Below are 21,445 nucleotides of genomic sequence, written 5' to 3'. Positions count from 1 at the left end.
AAATGGTTTACTGACCATGGTATTACTGTGCTCAATTGGCCTGCCAACTCTCCTGACCTGAACCCCATAGAGAATCTGTGGGATATTGTGAAGAGAAAGTTGAGAGACGCAAGACCCAACACTCTGGATGAGCTTAAGGCCGCTATTGAAGCATCCTGGGCCTCCATAACATCTCAGCAGTGTCACAGGCTGATTGCCTCCATGCCACGCCGCATTGAAGCAGTCATTTCTGCCAAAGGATTCCCGACCAAGTATTGAGTGCATAACTGAACATTATTATTTGATGGTTTTTTTGTTTGTTATTAAAAACACTTTTATTTGATTGGATGGGTGAAATATGCTAATTTATTGAGACAGGTTTTTTGGGTTATCAGGAGTTGTATGCCAAAATCATCAGTATTAAAACAATAAAAGACCTGACAAATTTCAGTTGGTGGATAATGAATCTATAATATATGAAAGTTTAATTGTAATCATTACATTCCCAGCCTGGTGCAGGGCTACAATTTTGTTTCTGGTGTCCTTTGACAGCTCTTTGGTCTTCACCATAGTGGAGTTTGGAGTCAGACTGTTTGAGGGTGTGCACAGGTGTCTTTTTATACTGATAACAAGTTTAAACAGGTGCCATTACTACAGGTAATGAGTGGAGGAAAGAGGAGACTCTTAAAGAAGAAGTTACAGGTCTGTGAGAGCCAGAAATCTTGATTGTTTGTTTCTGACCAAATACTTATTTTCCACCATAATATGCAAATAAAATGTTAAAAAAAAATACAATGTGATTTTCTGGATTTTTTTTTCTCAGTTTGTCTCCCATAGTTGAGGTCTACCTATGATGTAAATTACAGACGCCTCTCATCTTTTTAAGTGGTGGAACTTGCACTATTGCTGACTGACTAAATACTTGTTTGCCCCACTGTATTTGTATCTCTATCTATCACATATGTGTATCTATATTTATCTATGTATCTATCTATATTTATCTATGTATCTATCTATCTATCTATCTATCTATCAATCACATGTGTATCTATATCTATCTATGTATCTATCTATTTATCACATATGTGTATCTATATCTATCTATATATCTATCTATCAATCACATGTGTATCTATCTATCATATCTATCAATCAATCACATACAGTATCTATCTATCTATCTATCGATCTATTATCTATCTATCTATCTATCTATCCCAGGTCACAACCACTTTTTACTTCTCCATTAAATTTCTGGAGTAAATCTTTGATGAACTCATTAACCAATTATTTGCGCATTCAATTTTAACCACCAAATCCACAAATCACAAGTTATCTTGTTAATATGAGGTGGTAATTTAAAAAAAAGATAGCCCATCACAGATACAGTAATCCACAAAGCGCAGGTAGTACTCCAAACTTTGTTAGGTGCAAAAAAAGTACTGATTTATTGGCCGATGTGAGCAGTGGCTTTATAAAGGCTCAGCAACTGGCACAAAGGGGAACAATGCAATGTCCCCCAAAGGATCTAGATTTGTTTCATTAGTTCATTAGTTCATGAGGAAGGGGAGGAGGAAAATGAGGGGGTAAGGTGTCCCTCATGGCACAGCATCAAACTCCCAGGTACACAATAATGTAGAGCAGATTTCCAAGCACACGGAGAGCACCCTTGGTGTAAAATTCTTAGGGTAATCCCCATCTTTAACCCCTTTACAACCTATGACGTCTAATACATCATAGGTTGTGCATACCCCTTTGATGTGGGCTCCGACGCTGAGCCTCTGCATCTTTTCTTGCACAAGACAGCTAATTTGATTGATGTGCCCCTAATACCCGCTGGTGGAATAGCGATCCACCCGTGACTGTAACTAGTTATATACCGCTGTCAATCTCTGACAGCGGTATATAACTTGCGCTTACCTTCAAGTTATATAATCCCGCCCATCAGCACCCCTGCACATGATCATGGGGCACTGATGGGTTGACTGCAGAAGACCCCCGAGCTTGTTATTGCTGATTTACTATGGATGCCTGATTGGATGATCACAGCTTCAAGTCTTAGGGACTATTGAAGCAAGTAAAAAGTGTAAAAAAAAATAAAAAAAGGTCTAAAATTATTTTTAAAATTAAAAAATATCAAAATTCAAATTGCCCCATTCAAAATAAAACAATAAAAAATACACATATTTAATATCGCTGCATTCAGACACGCCCGATCTATCAAGATATAAAAAGAATTAATCTGATTAGTGAACGGCGTAACGAGAAAAAAAACAAAACACAAGAATTATGTCTTTTTGGTTGCAGCAGCATTGCAATAAAATTCAATAACACAAAATCAAAACATCATATCTACCCCAAAATGATATCAATAAAAACGGCACCTCAGCACGCAAAATATAAGCCCTCACCCAGACCCAGATCCTGAAAAATGGAAAAGCTGCGGGTCTTTGAACATGGTGCCATTTCTTTTTTTCAGATCAGGTCAGGTTAAGCACTTAGTGAACATGAGGGGGAAAAAACAATTGTAGATTTGCATTTTTTTTTTTCAATTTCACTGCATTTGTTTTTTTTCTCCCCATTTTCCAGTACAGCATATGCTAAAATCAATGGTGTTGTCACAGGTTTACCATGACAGAGATGGACCAGAAGAACCAGCTTCTGATTTTATGTACTCCTGTACTGATTAGAATCACTTCTCCTTCATATTAAATAGTGTAGGTTTCTGTTAGCAGTACAAGGGTTAAACTGTTCAGCTAAGGGTACCGTCACACAGTGCCATTTTGATCACTACGACGGTACGATTCGTGACGTTCCAGCGATATCCATACGATATCGCTGTGTCTGACACGCAGCAGCGATCAGGGACCCTGCTGAGAATAGTATGTCGTAGCAGATCGTTTGGAACATTCTTTCGTCGCTGGATCTCCCGCTGTCATCGCTGGATCGGTGTGTGTGACACCGATCCAGCGATGCGTTCGCTTGTAACCAGGGTAAACATCGGATTACTAAGCGCAGGGCCGCGCTTAGTAACCCGATGTTTACCCTGGTTACCAGCGTAAATGTAAAAAAAAAAAAAAACAGTACATACTTACATTCCGGTGTCCGTCAGGTCCCTTGCCGTCTGCTTCCTGCACCGACTGACTGCCGGCCGTAAAGTGAAAGCAGAGCACAGCGGTGACGTCACCGCTGTGCTGTGCTTTCACTTTACGGCCGGCAGTTAGTGAGTGCGGGAAGCAGACGGCAAGGGACAGACACCGGAATGTAAGTATGTACTGTTTGTTTTTTTTTATGCTGGTAACCAGGGTAAACATCGGGTTACTAAGCGTGGCCCTGCGCTTAGTAACCCGATGTTTACCCTGGTTACCCGGGGACCTCGGCATCGTTGGTCGCTGGAGAGCTGTCTGTGTGACAGCTCTCCAGCGACCACACAACGACTTACCTACGATCACGGCCAGGTCGCATCGCTGGTCGTGATCGTTGGTAAATCGTATAGTGTAACGGTACCCTTAGAGTCTCTGAAGCATACCTGCTTGGATGTTCTCAGCTGTTCAGTATTGGCCACTTACCTCTCATATATTTCATCTTGCAATTTGGATTGCCAGTGTTAGTCTTATACTGCCTGGTGTGGAGTGGTGGTGTCGGCTGTTGGTAAGGCGTTTGGAGTGTTGATCTGTGACTGTTGTATGGTATTTCGGCTGTATGCAAATCCTCATCCTCTCCTATTTGGTTTTCCTTCCTTTTCTACCAGGTGTTCCTCTCTGTTGTCTGTGAGTGCATATTTGAATGTTTGGTATTTTCATTTATCCCTGTACATCCTCACTTTTTAGTCTGGTTTGTGTATATACATACACTATTACTCCCCACTACCCTGGGTGGAGGAAGGGGACAGATATAGGGCAGATTTAGGAGTTTAGCAAGGTACGTGACCCCGGTGTCTTCAACATCAGAAGTAATCCAGGGAGCGGGGATAGTTGGGAGCCCTTGGTCCCAGGTATTTCAGCAATACCAGAAAAATAAAAAAGTTATGACTGTGGGAAGGAGAGCAAAAAATGAAAACGCAAAAACGGAAAATACCAAGGTCGTGAAGGGGTTATTGGATGTTTTCAATGCTGTTCAGGAGACCATTCTGACAATCCGGAACGGTTTTGCAAACAATGGCTGAACACACAACTGCTGTGGAGGGGAAGTTAGTGAGCTGGAAGACACTCTCCTTCCTGTCCATAGAGACATTCAAAGTCACAAGCAAGCAGTTGCCGCCTTAATGGCCAAGACTAATGATCTGGAAAATCGCCTGTGGCATAATAATATCAGGTTGGTGGGTTTCCATGAAAATATAGAAGGGAGAGACCTGGATGGCTTTTTTTGAAAGTGGCTGCTAGATCGGAGAGAAGTCCTCATTCCTTTGTTTGGTGTGGAAAGGGTCCACAGGGTTCCCACGAGACCCGATCCTAGGTCATCCTGAATGAAATCTTACATTACAAAGACCGGGATATCATACTAAGGAAGGCAGGGGAGAAATGGAACATATCACTTGGAGGGCAGAGAGTATTCTTTTTTCCAGACTTTTCTGTTGAAGTCCATAGTAGATCCATGTACATAGACATTAAAAGAAGAATGAGGTCATTTGGGCTGCAATATTCTATGATTTACCTCACAAAACTGATAGTGATTGTGTTTGGTTCCACCTTTTTCTTTGAATACCCTAAATATGCCCTGAGATGGCTGGACTGTAATAAATGGCAGATCCAACAGGAAGCTCCGCAAGCTAAAAGGGGCTGAAATTATTCAAGTTCTTGAGAGCCCTGGTGGTTTGGTGACTAAAATGTGGAGTAAATTAAAGTTTATGTCACATATGCTTTCTCCCTGACAGGTTCAATGTGGAAGTTGTGAGTAATAATGTGTTATGATTAATGACACATATATGCAAGTTATATGGTTTACTTTTCGTGCAGCAGGCTCTGTGTAGAAGACAATTGATACAGAATATTTTCTTTTTGGTATTTTTTATTGTGGCGTATGCACCGAATGGTTGTGATCTGCTTTAGACCCCGTGCCTTACAGGTAAGGGTAGGTTCATACTGTTTGAGGGAAGGAAGGGGGATGTTTGTTAGCTGGGTTGAGGAGAAAGCCTATCTGCTGTGCAAACCTGCTAAAGTCTGGATTATATGGTGGGTAAAATACCTGGAATTGGTGACATTGACAAGGAGAGTTGTATTTATTCACTACTTTAGTAAATGGGTGTAACAGTTAATTTTATATCTTAGAATATAAGAGGTTTGAGGAACAATTCCAAAAGCCACAAAATATTTGAATATGTCAAAAAGATGATCCCGGCAAAAGGGCTACAGGAGATGCATGTAAAAAAAAAAATCTTAATTTAATGCACAGGTCCTGGATGAGGTTTCACCTACACTCTTTCTATTCCAAATACTCTAGGGTAGTCAGTCGTATTGTGCATAAAAGTATTCCCTTCATATGCATAATCACCTTCAAAGATGATGAAGGGAGGTTTAGAGGTGTCCATTGCTTATTTTCTCATTTTGAATATGTGTTGTATTATATGTTCCCCCTCCTTACTCTAACACTCCATTTACAAAAATGTTGATGAAACTGGCAGAGTGGCCAGATATCCCTTTATTAATTATGGGAGATTTTAATAATATATGTAATCCATTTAGAGACAAATTTACTGCAGGAAAGAATTAGCAATCCCCCTTTGACTGCCTTATTAAGGAGGTGGGCCTGGTTATTATCTGGAGAGAGAGGTTTCTAAACTCAAAGGTCTACTCCTGTGCATCATCCACATATCAGTCCTTTTCAAGAATTTATTTGGCACTATGTCATCCTTCTGTGATTTCGGAGCTCGTTAAAAAGAATATTCTCATAGGTCGGCATAAGATCACTCTCCCCTATGGTTTCAGCTGAAGGTGGATTCCGATGAGGTCTAGATTCTCTCAGGGGTGAAGGCTTAATCCATTTTGGCTTAAAATTATTGACTGTAACAATGTGAGGCAGCAACTATCGGAATTTTTTTCCACTAAATTGGGCTCGGCACGCATAAGTGTCTTATGGGATGCAATGAAAGCCTTCTTGAGGGGTGTGTTAATAAGAGAAATAAAGTTTGTTAAGGACAACTCACAAAAACTCTAAAATCAGTGTCTATCAGCCATATCCTCCTTTTTCTCATCATACTTTCTAATGTGTTTCTAAAAGTTGAATTTTATGGACCTAGGTCTTTTTTTCAGTCTTTATAACTATAACTATAACTATATACAACCCCTAGCAAAAAATTATGGAATCACCGGCCTTGGAGGATGTCCATTCAGTTGTTTAATTTTGTAGAAAAAAAAGCAGATCACAGACATGGCACAAAACTAAAGTCATTGCAAAGGGCAACTTTCTGGCTTTATGAAGCACTAAAAGAAATCAAGAACAAAAAATGTGGTAGTCAGTAATGGTTAATTTTTTTTTAGCCAAGCATAGGCAAAAAATTAAGATGTCACTCAATTCTGAGGAAAAAATTATGGAATCACCCTGTAAATTTTCATACCCAAAAATAACAGTCAGCTGTGTCTAAAATGTGGACTAAATACAAACAACATGGGAAGGTTGTTAAAGATAAACATACTGGTAGACCAAGGAAGACATTAAAGCGTCAAGACTGGAAACTTAAAGCAATATGTCTCCAAAACAGTAAATGCACAACAAAACAAATTAGGAATGAATGGGTGGAAACTGGAGTCAACGTCTGTGACCGAACTGTAACAAACCGCCTAAAGGAAATGGGATTTACATACAGAAAAGCTAAACGAAAGCCATCATTAACACCTAAACAGAAAAAACAAGGTTACAATGGGCTAAGGAAAAGCAATCGTGGACTGTGGATGATTGGATGAAAGTCATATTCAGTGATGAATCACAAATCTGCATTGGGCAAGGTGATGATGCTGGAACTTTTGTTTGGTGCCGTTCCAATGAGATTTATAAAGATGACTGCCTGAAGAGAACATGCAAATTTCCACAGTCATTGATGATATGGGGCTGCATGTCAGGTAAAGGCACTGGGGAGATGGCTGTCATTACATCTATATATAACTGTCTAAAGGGTACTTCCGTCTGTCTGTCTGTCTGTAACAGAAATCCTGTGTCGCTGATTGGTCGTGGCCGCCAGGCCGTGACCAATCAGCGATGGGCACAGTCTGGCTGAGAATTAGTCCCTCCCTACTTCTGTCCAGTCAGTGCCCAGCACCGGCTCCATTCTCCCCTCCAGTCAGCGCTGACACAGGGTTAATGGCAGCATTAACGGACCGTGTTATGCCGCGGGTAATGCACTCCATTAATGCTGCTATTAACCCTGTGTGCCTATGCAGCATCAATAGTAAAAAGATCTAATGTTAAAAATAATCAAAAAGCCTGCTATTCTCACCTTCTGTCGTCCGCCGATGCGTGCGTGGCTGCCACCAGCTTCCGTTCCCAGAGATGCATTGTGAAACTACCCAGAAGACTTAGCGGTCTCGCGAGACCGCTAAGTCATCTGGGTAATTTCGCAATGCATCGCTGGGAATGGAAGCTGGCGGCAGCAGCGCGCGCATCGGGACAGCTTCGCTGGACGCCGGTGGGTGAATATATAACTATTTTTTATTTTAATTATTTTTTTAACAGGGATATGATGCCCACACTGCTATATACTATGTGAGCTGTGTTATATACTGCGTGGCTGCTATATACTACGTGGCCAGTGTTATATACTGCGTGGGCTGTGTTATATGCTACGTGGGCTGTGTTATTTACTATGTGGGCTGTGGTATATACTGCATGGGCTGTGCTATATATTACGTGGGCTGTGTTATATACTGCGTGGCTGCTATATACTATGAGGGCAGTGTCAGGCTGGTTTCACATTTGCGTTTTTTTTTTGCGTTTTTGCAAAAAAACGTATTGATGTCTATGTAAACGCATGTGTTTTTAAGCACATGCGTTTGCATGCGTTTTTATAGAAAAACACAAGAATACACACTGAAAAGCCACCCCCCAACCCTAACCCTAAGGGATCCTAACCCTAACCCTAACCCTAGGTATTTCTGTTTATAGTGGGTTTTCTAGTTGATTTTGATGATTGGCAGCTGTCACACACTTCTCATCATGCGTTTCAAAAATGCAAATGCAGGAAAAAACGCATGTAAATGCGTCAAAACGCCGCGATTGTGTTAAAACATGCAAAAACGCATGCGCCTAAAAAACGCAGCATTTAAACACGTTTTTTCACCAAATGCGTTTGTGTTTAAAACGCTGCGTTTTTAAGCGCAAATGTGAAACCAGCCTTATATACTATGTGGGCAGTATTATATACTGCGTAGGCTGTGTTATATACTGCGTGGCCTGTACTATATACTGCATGACCTGTGTTATATACTGCATGGGCTGTGTTATATACTGCGTGGGCTGTGCTATATACTACGTGGGCTGTGTTATACACTACGTGGGCTGTGTTATATACTACGTGGGCTGTGCTGTATACTATGTGGGCTGTGTTATATACTGCATGGGCTGTGTTATATACTGCATGGGCTGTGCTATACATTATGTGGGCTGTGTTATATACTGTGTGTCCTGTGTTATATACTGCGTGGCCTGTGTTATATACTGCGTGGGCTGTGTTATATACTGCATAGGCTGTGCTATATACTACGTGGGCTGTGTTATATACTGCGTGGGCTGTGTTATATACTACATGGTCTGTGCTGTATACTACGTGGCCTGTGTTATATACTGCGTGGGCTGTGTTATATACTGCATGAGCTATGCTATATATTACGTGGGCTGTGTTATATACTATGTGGCTGTGTTATATAATGCGTGTCTGCTATATACTACTTGGCTCCTATATACTACGTGGCCTGTGCTATATACTATGTGACTGCTATATACATACATACATACATACATATTAGAATACCCGATGCGTTAGAATCGGGCCACCATCTAGTCTTCAATAAATGCACAAGTTTATGTTGATATTATGGACACTTTTCTTATCCAATCAATTGAAAGGATGTTTGGGGATGATGAAATCATTTTTCAAGATGATAATGCATCCTGCCATAGAGCAAAAACTGTGAAAACATTTCTTGAAAAAAGACACATAAGGTCAATGTCATGGCCTGCAAATAGTCCGGATCTCAATCCAATTGAAAATCTTTGGTGGAATTTGAAGAAAATGGTCCATGAAGAGGCTCCAACCTGCAAAGCTGATCTGGCAACAGCAATCACAGAAAGTTGGAGTCAGATTGATGAAGAGTACTGTTTGACACTCATTAAGTCCATGCCTCAGAGACTGCAATCTGTTATAAAAGCCAGAGGTGGTGCAACAAATTATTATTGATGTTTTGGAAGGGTTTTTTTTGTTTGTTTTTCATGATTCCATAATTTTTTCCTCAGAATTGAGCGACTCCATAATTTTTCCACTATTCTTGGATAAAAAAGTAACAATTACTGACTACCACATTTTTTTGTTCTTGATTTCTTTTAGTGTTTCTTAAAGCCAGAAAGTTGACATTTGAAATGACTTTAGTTTTGTGCCATGTCTGTGATCTGCTTTTTTTTCTACAAAATTAAACAACTGAATGAACCTCCTCCAAGGCCGGTGATACCATAATTTATGCCAGGGGTTATATAGGGATAAATCTAAACTCATCATCTTTCCTCCTTCTCACCTAACTGCCCTTCGCCCTACCTGATATATCATAATAAATGATATCACGCTTTCTCCTGTTCATCAAGTCCGCTGCCTCAGAGTAACCCTCGACTCTGCCCTATCCTTCAAATTGCACATCCAAGATTTTGCCACCTCCTGCCGCCTCCAACTCAAAAATATTTCCAGATTCCATCCTTAACTCAATCATTATTCTACTAAAATGTTAGTGCATGCCCTCATTATCTCCTGCCTCGACTACTGTAATATTCTCCTCTGTGGCCTTCCTGCTAACACTCTCTCACCTATCCGATCCGTTATTAATTCTGTAGCATGACTAATCCACCTCTCGTCTCACTATTCTTCCACTTCTCCCCTTGACAAATCCCTTCATTGACTCTCAATTCTCCAACGTATCCAATTCAAACTATTGATATTGACCTGCAAAGTCGTCCATAATCTGTCTCCTCCATATCTCTCCAAACTAATTTCCCATTACCTTCCAGCATGCAACCTCCAGTCCTCTTAAGACCTCCTTTTCTTCTCCACACATATACGTTCCTCACCCAATCGCTTCCAAAACTTCTCCCGAGTATCCCCTATACTCTGGAATTCTGTGACCCAACACATCCCATTATCCTCCAGTTTCAGAACTTTCAGACGGAACTTGAAAACGTATCTCTTCAAGCAAGCTTACAGCCTGCACTAACCTAGCTGGCACCTCACCACCATTGGAGTTGCTGCAACCCCCCAACCTATTATCTCCTTCCCCATTATCCGGTAGACTGTAAGTCCCGCAAGGGCAGGGTCCTCTTCTCTCTGTACCAGTCTGTCATTGTTAGTTTGTTCACTGTAATTTATATTTGTATTTTGTATGCAACCCTCTCTCATGTACAGCACCATGAAATCAATGGTGTTCTAAAAATAAATAATAATCATAAAAATAAAGATAGCAAAGATAGATAGATACAGTGGTGAAAATAAGTATTTGATACACTACCAATTTTGCAAAGTTTTCCACCTACAAAGAATTGAGCGGTCTGTAATTTTTGTCGCAGGTAGACTTCAACTGTGAGAGACAGAATCTGCTAAAAAACAGAAAATCACATTGTACAGGTCCTTCTCAAAAAATTAGCATATAGTGTTAAATTTCATTATTTACCATAATGTAATGATTACAATTAAACTTTCATATATTATAGATTCATTATCCACCAACTGAAATTTGTCAGGTCTTTTATTGTTTTAATACTGATGATTTTGGCATACAACTCCTGATAACCCAAAAAACCTGTCTCAATAAATTAGCATATTTCACCCATCCAATCAAATAAAAGTGTTTTTAATAACAAACAAAAAAACCATCAAATAATAATGTTCAGTTATGCACTCAATACTTGGTCGGGAATCCTTTGGCAGAAATGACTGCTTCAATGCGGCGTGGCATGGAGGCAATCAGCCTGTGACACTGCTGAGATGTTATGGAGGCCCAGGATGCTTCAATAGCGGCCTTAAGCTCATCCAGAGTGTTGGGTCTTGCGTCTCTCAACTTTCTCTTCACAATATCCCACAGATTCTCTATGGGGTTCAGGTCAGGAGAGTTGGCAGGCCAATTGAGCACAGTAATACCATGGTCAGTAAACCATTTACCAGTGGTTTTGGCACTGTGAGCAGGTGCCAGGTCAGCATGAAGTGCTCCAAAATCTCCTGATAGCTAGCTGCATTGACCCTGCCCTTGATGAAACACAGTGGACCAACACCAGCAGCTGACATGGCACCCCACACCATCACTGACTGTGGGTACTTGACACTGGACTTCAGGCATTTTGGCATTTCCTTCTCCCCAGTCTTCCTCCAGACTCTGGCACCTTGATTTCCGAATGACATGCAAAATTTGCTTTCATCAGAAAAAAGTACTTGGGACCACTTAGCAACAGTCCAGTGCTGCTTCTCTGTAGCCCAGGTCAGGCGCCTCTGCCGCTGTTTATGGTTCAAAAGTGGCTTTACCTGGGGAATGCGGCACCTGTAGCCCATTTCCTGCACACGCCTGTGCACGGTGGCTCTGGATGTTTCCACACCAGACTCAGTCCACTGCTTCCTCAGGTTCCCCAAGGTCTGGAATCGGTCCTTCTCCACAATCTTCCTCAGGGTCCGGTCTCCTCTTCTCGTTGTACAGCGTTTTCTGCCACATTGTTTCCTTCCAACAGACTTACCATTGAGATGCCTTGATACAGCACTCTGGGAACAGCCTATTTGTTGAGAAATTTCTTTCTGGGTCTTACCCTTTTGCTTGAGGGTGTCAATGATGGCCTTCTTGACATCTGTCAGGTCGCTAGTCTTACCCATGATGGGGGTTTTGAGTAATGAACCAGGCAGGGAGTTTATAAAAGCCTCAGGTATCTTTTGCATGTGTTTAGAGTTAATTAGTTGATTCAGAAGATTAGGGTAATAGGTCGTTTAGAGAACCTTTTCTTGATATGCTAATTTATTGAGACAGGTTTTTTGGGTTATCAGGAGTTGTATGCCAAAATCATCAGTATTAAAACAATAAAAGACCTGACAAATTTCAGTTGGTGGATAATGAATCTATAATATATGAAAGTTTAATTGTAATCATTACATTATGGTAAATAATGAAATTTAACACTATATGCTAATTTTTTGAGAAGGACCTGTATGTGTTAGGCGTCGAGTTCCTGCCGCTGCACAGGGGGAATCTCGAGCCATGTCCGCTGCGGTCTCCCATTCTTCTCCAGCCGCAGTGGAGCCTGCTCAGCGGAGACATTGGTCCCAGCGCCTGGCCAGGACAGATACTGCACGTTTGGTTACTGCTGCCCTTCCAGGTCCAGCCATTATAACTAGTGCTGTTCGGCGGCGAGCAGGCACTCCTGGGACTAAGTCCTGCTTTTCCCCTCCTGAGCATGCCCATGGGAAGACCTCTCATTGGAGGTCGGGGGTCACATGCTCAGGTCCTGTAGCAACTCCTATTGGTCCACTAGGAAGGTCCTGAACTGCTACAGCTATTATAGGTTTGCATGGCCGCACGGCCATGAGCTAGTATCATTTGTGTTTGGCAGTTGCCAGTGGATACTCTGCCACACTGTATATACAGTGGGGCAAACAAGTATTTAGTCAGTCAGCAATAGTGCAAGTTCCACCACTTAAAAAGATGAGAGGCGTCTGTAATTTACATCATAGGTAGACCTCAACTATGGGAGACAAACTGAGAAAAAAAAATCCAGAAAATCACATTGTATTTTTTTTTAACATTTTATTTGCATATTATGGTGGAAAATAAGTATTTGGTCAGAAACAAACAATCAAGATTTCTGGCTCTCACAGACCTGTAACTTCTTCTTTAAGAGTCTCCTCTTTCCTCCACTCATTACCTGTAGTAATGGCACCTGTTTAAACTTGTTATCAGTATAAAAAGACACCTGTGCACACCCTCAAACAGTCTGACTCCAAACTCCACTATGGTGAAGACCAAAGAGCTGTCAAAGGACACCAGAAACAAAATTGTAGCCCTGCACCAGGCTGGGAAGACTGAATCTGCAATAGCCAACCAGCTAGGAGTGAAGAAATCAACAGTGGGAGCAATAATTAGAAAATGGAAGACATACAAGACCACTGATAATCTCCCTCGATCTGGGGCTCCACGCAAAACCCCACCCCGTGGGGTCAGAATGATCACAAGAATGGTGAGCAAAAATCCCAGAACTACGCGGGGGGACCTAGTGAATGAACTGCAGAGAGCTGGGACCAATGTAACAAGGCCTACCATAAGTAACACACTACGCCACCATGGACTCAGATCCTGTAGTGCCAGACATGTCCCACTGCTTAAGCCAGTACATGTCCGGGCCCGTCTGAAGTTTGCTAGAGAGCATTTGGATGATCCAGAGGAGTTTTGGGAGAATGTCCTATGGTCTGATGAAACCAAACTGGAACTGTTTGGTAGAAACACAACTTGTCGTGTTTGGAGGAAAAAGAATACTGAGTTGCATCCATCAAACACCATACCTACTGTAAAGCATGGTGGTGGAAACATCATGCTTTGGGGCTGTTTCTCTGCAAAGGGGCCAGGACGACTGATCCGGGTACATGAAAGAATGAATGGGGCCATGTATCGTGAGATTTTGAGTGCAAACCTCCTTCCATCAGCAAGGGCATTGAAGATGAAACGTGGCTGGGTCTTTCAACATGACAATGATCCAAAGCACACCGCCAGGGCAACGAAGGAGTGGCTTCGTAAGAAGCATTTCAAGGTCCTGGAGTGGCCTAGCCAGTCTCCAGATCTCAACCCTATAGAAAACCTTTGGAGGGAGTTGAAAGTCCGTGTTGCCAAGCGAAAAGCCAAAAACATCACTGCTCTAGAGGAGATCTGCATGGAGGAATGGGCCAACATACCAACAACAGTGTGTGGCAACCTTGTGAAGACTTACAGAAAACGTTTGACCTCTGTCATTGCCAACAAAGGATATATTACAAAGTATTGAGATGAAATTTTGTTTCTGACCAAATACTTATTTTCCACCATAATATGCAAATAAAATGTTAAAAAAACAGACAATGTGATTTTCTGGATTTTTTTTTCTCAGTTTGTCTCCCATAGTTGAGGTCTACCTATGATGTAAATTACAGACGCCTCTCATCTTTTTAAGTGGTGGAACTTGCACTATTGCTGACTGACTAAATACTTTTTTGCCCCACTGTAAGTGGTGTGAGTCTGTTTAGCCTTGAGGCTGTACACTCAGGCAGGCAGCTAACGTCAGTGGGGGCAATTAGCCTTGGCTTAACATCTGGTTCCTTCATGTGTGCGGTTAGCACAGAAGAGTTCCAGAGCAAGCACAACGTCTAGTTAGGGTTTTAGTCCCTGTGTACAGCGCGACTCTGTGAGGCAACAGAGCTCGCTTTCATTTCACACGGGGTGAAGTTTAACCCACGTGTGAGCTCAGTGTCCATTCACCATTACTTGCAGCAGGTATCTCTGCACGGTGAACCCCGGGATGCGAACGCACCTCGTATCTATCACCCTATTACTTGGTGCATACCTCTAGCCCTAACAGTATGATTTTTAAATAATTAAATTGCACTTTAGTGCATACTATAAGTATTTGATCACCTACCAACCAGCAAGAATTCTGGCTCTCACAGAACTATTAGGTATTTTTAAGAAGCCCTCCTACTTTGCACTCATTACCTGTATTAATTGCATCTGTTTGAAGTTGTTGGATCGCCCCCTTGGGGCCGTGGGGTACTCGGTACCGGGTCCTTGCATGTTTGCGATACCTGGATGCAGTTATCCTTCTTTGCCTCCAAACGTAGCATCACTCTCCCCGAGAGGAAAGCAATACAACTGTGATGACCAGGACCCAGGGGCGCCACATTGTTACCTGTGTAAAAGACACCTGTCCACACACTCAATCAATCACAATCCAACCTTTCCACCATGGCCACAAGTAAAACACTGTCTAAGGACACCAGGCCAATGAACTGAAGAGAGCTGGGACCACAGTCTTAAACATTAGTAACACACTACACCATCATGGGTTAAAATCCTGCAGGGTACGCAAGGTCCCCCTGCTCACACAAGCACTTGTCCAGGCCCGTTTAAAATTCACCAGGGACCATCTGGATGATCCACAGGAGACATGGAAGAATGTCATGTGGTCAGATGAGACAAAAATAGAACTTTTTGATATCAACATCACTGGCCGTGTTTGGAGGAACAAAAAGGATGAGTACAACCCCAATAACACTGTCCCAACTGTGAAGCATTGTGAGAGAAACATCATACTTTGGGGGTGCTTTTCTACAAAGGGGATAGGGCGACTGCCCTTTATTGAAGGGAGGATGGATAAGGTCATGTATTGCGAGATTTTGGCCAAAAACCTCCTTCCCTCAGTAAGAGCATTGGAGATGGGTCATGGCTGGGTCTTCCAGCATAACAATGACCCCAAACAAACAGCCAGGGCAACTAAGTAGTGGCTCTGTAAGAAGCATTTTAAGGTACTGGAAAAGCCTAGCCAGTCTCCAGACCTGAACCCAATAGAAAATCTTTAGAGGGAGCTGAAACTCAATTTTGCTTAGTGACAGGCACAAAACCTGAAAGATCTGGAGAAGATCTGTATTGGGGAGTGAGCCAAAATCCCTTCTGCAGTGTGTGCAAACTTGGTCAAGAACTGCAGGCAACATTTGACCTCTGTAATTGCGGATAAAGGTTTCTGTGCTAAATATTAAGTACTATTTTTCTATTGTAACAAATACTTATTTCATGCAATAAAATGCAAGTTAACTATGTAAAAATCATATAGTGTGATTTTCTGGATTTTTTTTAGATTTTCGCACAGTTGAAACATACCTACGATAAAAATTACAGACCTCTCCATTCTTTCTGGTGGGAAAACTTGCAAAATCGGCAGTGTATCAAATACTTATTTTCCCCACTTTAGATATACCTGCCAGTGCTAGCCTGCTGTGACTGCAGCGTGATATGCAAGCTCAAAAATGCAGCAGAATTTTTCAAGATGCAGGATCCTACTGTATGTAAATATCCATTCACTGTAGTTCACTGCAATTTAATGTATATCATGTTAGCATACATTTTTATTAAATAATGTCCAAATGTCTTATAAAAAGGTAAAAAAGGTACCATAATTTATTTTAGGTGGTCAATTACTGCACGCTAACAAAAGTTCTGTACATCACTAGACTCTCCTCTCCTCATGGCCTACTAATTGCATGCAACATACAGGTGCAATCAAAACTATTCAACCCCCATTGCAAATTGATTTATTGCAAATTGCAGAAAGTTTGTCAATTTCTCTAATAAACCCAACTGATATTTATTTCTCTGATAGAGCTTGAGCAATGGCGTCAAGTCCATCGTTCACATGACCACTGCAGCCAATCGGTCTTCCTGGCATAGGTAAGTAATGTGAATTTTAATATTCTCTCTGCCTTTAATGCACTTAAAAAGAAAATCTCAGACAACTCTTATATTGCTTCCAGTATAGTAGGTGACCACATGATATCAAGGTTAGTAACCTCTGTCAGGAGTTTGGATATCACCAGTTGATTTTCCAAGTCAGTTGCCTCAAAAGTGAGGATCAGCAAAAAGAAAAAAAACAGTTGAACACTGGAAAAAGCAAAGTTTCATTAGCGTTTGAGTGTAGATGGCGATATCACTGTGCTGAGAGGTTCTCTGCTTCAGACAATATTGTCATGTTTTGATGTCTACCAATTTTTCTGCTTTCACGTGGAACAGAATAGTTTTTACAAATAAATGATCACTATTTAGATCAGTGTTCCCAAAGTCCAGTCCTCAAGAGCCACCAACAGATCATGTTTTCCGGATTTCCTTAGTATCGCATAGGTGATAATTCCATCTCTTGGACAAAACTAAGGAAATCCTGAAAACTTGATCTGTTAATGGCTTCTGGAGTTGGGGGACACTGATTTAGTTCATTGTTTTAATTGTGACATGTGGGCTACCAAAAAAGTGTCTGATGATTCACTATATATTTATATAGTGCATCTTGAAGTTCTTGGAAAGCTGTCCCTATCCTCTCAGTAGACAGAAAAGGCAAGACACAACAGGCTACTACTAACAACAGCTATCAAATGACTGCATCCAAAATATCATACAAGACCATGGGTGTCACATATGAGGCCTCTAGAGCTGCTGATGAGCAGTTCAAATGTTATTCCTTTCTATGTTGTGGTATCATTCATCTCTGAAGGATTTTCACCTGTTTTTATTATCAAGTTGCACTTGCTTTTTAGTTTGGATTGCAGGGTGTCCATTTCTTATTCTGCTGGAAAAAGCAGACAAGATAAGGTTATAGATAAATACGGCATCAGCAACGCCAATTCTAGCCTTCTTGCTGCCTGAGGCAAAAATGTAAATGGCGCGCCCCCTTCCCTTCCTGCAGAGCAAGAGAAACACAATTCCGTCAGTGTATGTTGGTCTTTATTGTAAGGCATTCTTTATATTGTAAAAAATGACCTGTGACAACATGATTCTCCTGGTCTGCAAGATTACAACAATGCTAAACTTCCATCAAATTTTTTACATTACAGTGACAAACAAATTGAGAAGTTTGATAAAATAAATAAATAACTAAATTGGGATTTGTGCTGCCATTTTCTGAGAAGCATAACATTTGTTTTTCCATTGTTGTTGATTTTTTTTTATCTTTGAGCAGATTCTTTGTGGATACATGTAGAACATACAATGTTTTGATCGCTTTTCATTGCATTTTTTTAGGGAGAAGAGGTGTCCAAAATATAACGCAATTCTAGCATTTAGACAGGTTTATTCATTTTATAGTTTCACAGACTTGACTTTTATGGATGTGGCAATAGCAACTATATTTATTTTATTGTTTTTATTTCTTTATTTTTTATTAAACTTTTAATTTATTTTTTTACCACATTTTTAGTCTCCCTTGGGAGACTTGAACCTGTGATAGTCTGATCACTTTCACTGTATAGTGCAATATCCCAGTATTGCACAATACAAGACAAATCGCAGTCTCCTATGAAGCTCAGTCTATGTCAAAGCTTTATAGGTGAGTTGAAATCTCAGCAACAGGGACCTTCAACAGGCATCCATATGCCATGGAAACTCATCGGTACCCTGTGATTGTGTTGGCAGCGTTATCTAAATGATTGAAGGCAGCTACTAAAGCTTATTTCCTACTGCTGTTGTTAGAGATGCCATGTACGTAAGAGCCAGCATCTATCATGTTTTTAGGTTGGGATCTTAGCATGGCGACATTTTGCTCCCCCTCAGGGACAACCCAAACTGCAGCCTGAAGCAAGATTATCATCTGCCCAAATGGCAGAACCGGCCCTGAACACCAGATATAACCACATAGCATGAAGAGTACCAGGATTGAAACGCTAATACACTATCATGATCAAGAAGAAACCTTTTTCACCTACTGGGTCCAATTTTCTTTTTCTTCTTCGGTTTTTGATTACCCTTGTTCTAAGAGACATAACTTTTTCTTTTTCTATGAACTTAGCAGTATAAGACTGCCAGTTTATTGCCATTTTGAATAACACTATTCACTGTATCATATATTGAATTTAAAAAAAATTGGAAAATAAATCTGTGGTGTGAAATAGTAATAAAAAAACACTTTATTTCACTCCTCACATTTACAGCACTTCTTCTCCACAAAGTATGCCCTATAACGCTAATAACCTACTTCACACTATGTCCCTGAAAAAAACTATGTCCTATGCCCACAGAACACAAATATACTCCACACTTGACCCTGCTACCTTGGTAAAGAATACTCTATACGCCTATATATATTTTTCTTCTAGTAACCAATCTGGACAGGCTCTAAAGCATCTGGATATCATTATATCTAAGGGTACCGTCACACAGTGGCATTTTGATCGCTACGACGGCACGATTTGTGACGTTCCAGCGATATAGTTACGATCTCGCAGTGTCTGACACGCTCCTGCGATCAGGGACCCCGCTGAGAATCGTACGTCGTAGCAGATCGTTTGAAACTTTCTTTCGTCGTCTAGTGTCCCGCTGTGGCGGCATGATCGCATGGTGTAACAAAGGTGTGCACGATATTGTATACGATGTGCGCATAGTAACCAACGGCTTCTACATCGCACATACGTCATGAAATTATCGCTCCAGCGTTGTACATTGCAAAGTGTGACAGCAGTCTACGACGCTGGAGCGATATTGTTACGATGCTGGAGCGTCACGGATCGTGCCGTCGTTGCGACCAAAGTGCCACTGTGAGACGGTGCCCTAAGGAAGAGTTACTGGGTTGGGTGGACAGGACATCAGTCACTGTATGCTCTGTAGGGGAAACAATGACAGCAGGTAGAATCTATGTGATTATTTGTATAAGAAACATCACTATCAACATAGCTTTTTTTTCTAAGAATTAGACATTGTAATGCAGCGGCTTTCATGACAGTATGATAATGAGGTCATGACCCAAGATAGTTTGACTTAGGCTAAGTACACACTTGCCTTTGGCTGGTTTTAATATGGCTGCGTACATCCTCCGTTAAGCTCTGCTTATGCTCCGTCTACTTCCGCGTGCATCCTGCGACGTCTTGCTTACCTATCTTTAACATTGGGTATGCAGGGACATGTGTTGTTTGCAGATGCGTCCACATGCGGCATTTTGACGTGCCCGCCGACCGCACGGGAATGCAACTTTTTGCATTCCCATGCAGTTGGTGGGCACGTCAAAACGCCGCATAGTGACAAAACAAAACATCCGCAAATGTCGCATGTCCCTGCATACCCAATATTAAATAGAGGTACATAGGACGACGCAGGATGCATGCGGAAGTAGGTGGAGCATAGGCGGAGCTTAACAGAGGATGTACGCAGCCATACGCAGACCAGCTAAATGCAAGTGTAAACTTAGCCTTAAAGTCTTTATTTTGGCAACTAACAAAAATAAATGTAAACATTATCCTCCGCTTCACAGCCAGATTATCCATACCAGTCCATATCAGTCTACTGCCGTGGGCGATTGAACCACCTTATAATTTGTGGTACAACAATGCCTTTGCTCTCTCTGGCCTGTGTTCATTCTCACACAGACCTGTCCTGCACTGAGCCTCCTGTTCTGATTCTTGCAAACCAAAACTGACACACCCAAACCTTAACTGAAAGTTTAAATGGGAATCATGGACATGGGCCACTCCCAAGACCCGGCGTGGAGGGAGGGATACATCCCACTACTTTCCTACAGAACTCTACAAAAATTAAAGCTCATGTTAGATTTTCCTAAATCTGACTTGGTCAAATAACTTGACCAAGTCCACACTCTTTTATTTGGCATTATAACCACAGCTGTGGCTCTAATTACAATGCTCTCCTGCAGGTTCAGTATGTTTCTCTGCAGATCCTGGGGGACACGTAACGACCCTCAGGTATGATCCCCTCTCACTGTCTCACAGCATATATACAGTAAGTGTCAATGAAATAAAGAAGAAATACGCAGAATAGAAGAAACATAATTGATGTAGCCGATCTACATATTTGATGGTTAATAAATGACCCTTTGTGTCTGGAGCTTCCATAATGATGTGCTTCGGGCCCTGACCATGCCTATCTGATAAACTGAATTCTTGCCAAGACACTGTATGTTTTATTTAGTTCATTACACGATAACGTAAGCATCGTTAGTCAGTCATTTTTTTAAGCGACCACAAAACAAAGCCTATCTGTGTTTAGTAGAGAGACAGACAATGCAAATATCATTGCTCGTCTTTGTCAGTCATGAATACCGACATACTTAGTAACTAAATGAAGATGTTTTCCATTACTACACCATATTTTCTTATATTGTCTAGATTATGTGCTTAAAGAGACTATTTTATTTTTTTTACTTCCTTCTACCTCAGATATAGGGCAGTATTAACAGCAAGAATATTTTATTACAAGGAACATCTTCCAGTTATCAATGTGCGTGGGCTACAAACATTATATAAAACAGTACATCAACAAATGTCTGTAAGTGGCCTAATTGCCACCAGACAAGAAGAGATTCCAACAGAGTGTAATCAATAAAAAATCAATTTTATTAATACATAATTAAAATAAGTAATTAAAACAGACAGGGCGGGAGGGTGAGCACGGTCCCTGAGCATGAACTCGGATTCCTTGGCCAGCAATACATATTTTCAGGTAATGGCTGCTTTATACTGACCTATTTAGGCCCTTCTATTGGTTACTAAGTGATTGATGCACTTGATATTATGATA

At 41.2% G+C, this 21,445-nt stretch overlaps 1 protein-coding gene across 8 annotated transcripts in view; it reads left to right on the top strand.

Annotated features, from left to right (window-relative positions):
- The window catches only part of LOC138681586 (uncharacterized), a 1,359,044-nt gene that overhangs the window by 1,041,074 nt on the left and 296,525 nt on the right, over window positions 1-21,445 (top strand). For 7 of the 8 annotated variants that reach the window (XR_011321937.1, XR_011321933.1, XR_011321930.1 and 4 more), the window contains one exon: window positions 16,537-16,604. The exons of the other annotated variant lie outside the window; for it this stretch is intronic. The gene's annotated coding sequence lies outside the window, so the exon portion shown is untranslated. The remainder of the gene's footprint in view (window positions 1-16,536; window positions 16,605-21,445) is intronic. 8 annotated transcript variants of the gene reach the window in all.

The sequence above is a fragment of the Ranitomeya imitator genome, chromosome 5, assembly GCF_032444005.1.
Source record: "Ranitomeya imitator isolate aRanImi1 chromosome 5, aRanImi1.pri, whole genome shotgun sequence".
NCBI lineage: Eukaryota > Metazoa > Chordata > Amphibia > Anura > Dendrobatidae > Ranitomeya > Ranitomeya imitator.
This window is presented reverse-complemented; position numbering and strand designations above follow the sequence as displayed.